The sequence below is a fragment of the Penaeus monodon genome, chromosome 24 (genome assembly GCF_015228065.2).
Source record: "Penaeus monodon isolate SGIC_2016 chromosome 24, NSTDA_Pmon_1, whole genome shotgun sequence".
In the NCBI taxonomy this organism is placed as follows: Eukaryota; Metazoa; Arthropoda; class Malacostraca; order Decapoda; family Penaeidae; genus Penaeus; species Penaeus monodon.
Window position 1 is genome coordinate 26,541,804 of NC_051409.1, and position 665 is coordinate 26,542,468.

Below are 665 nucleotides of genomic sequence, written 5' to 3' on the forward strand. Positions count from 1 at the left end.
CTATGGGGTCATTAAACAGTAAAAAAGTCTAGAATTTGTCACATCTTAATCATTGCCAGGTCTGAAAGGGACAAAGTATGTATTTTCATTAGAATGATATATTTTATACATGTAATTCTAATAGAATGCAAAATTGCAATCAATGAACTTTCACTTCTGCATTTGATATTCTTTATTTAAATGTTGATTCACCAGAACACAGTAATGTCTTGAGGATTATTTTCCTCTTTCATATAAAAGGGAGTGATCTGTCTAAGCTCTTAGGATATGGGTGCCAGTACATACACAATATGTGTGCGTGTTCACTTACACATACAAATAGTTGCATAATTCCATGCAATCAGATAGACTGAATAGTCAGCTGTTTCATACAGCTGGTAATAGGCAGCACAAAGAGCACCTTTTAGAAACAACAGCAGTTTCTAGTACTCACATGTTTTTAAAGAAGGAGAATAAAGAAGAGCCTACGTATAATCTTATGCAAGACTGAGCTTTTATTTGAGCATAAGCCTAAACTTTAATGTTTTGGAGAGAGTAGGGATTTGAAGTAATTTTGTAAATCAAAGGGATTTAACAGCTTGTTTGAATGATTGCAGTGTCTATCATGATACCAAAGAAGTAAACTGCATTTCAATGATACACAATGATTGTATAATTTAGACTTT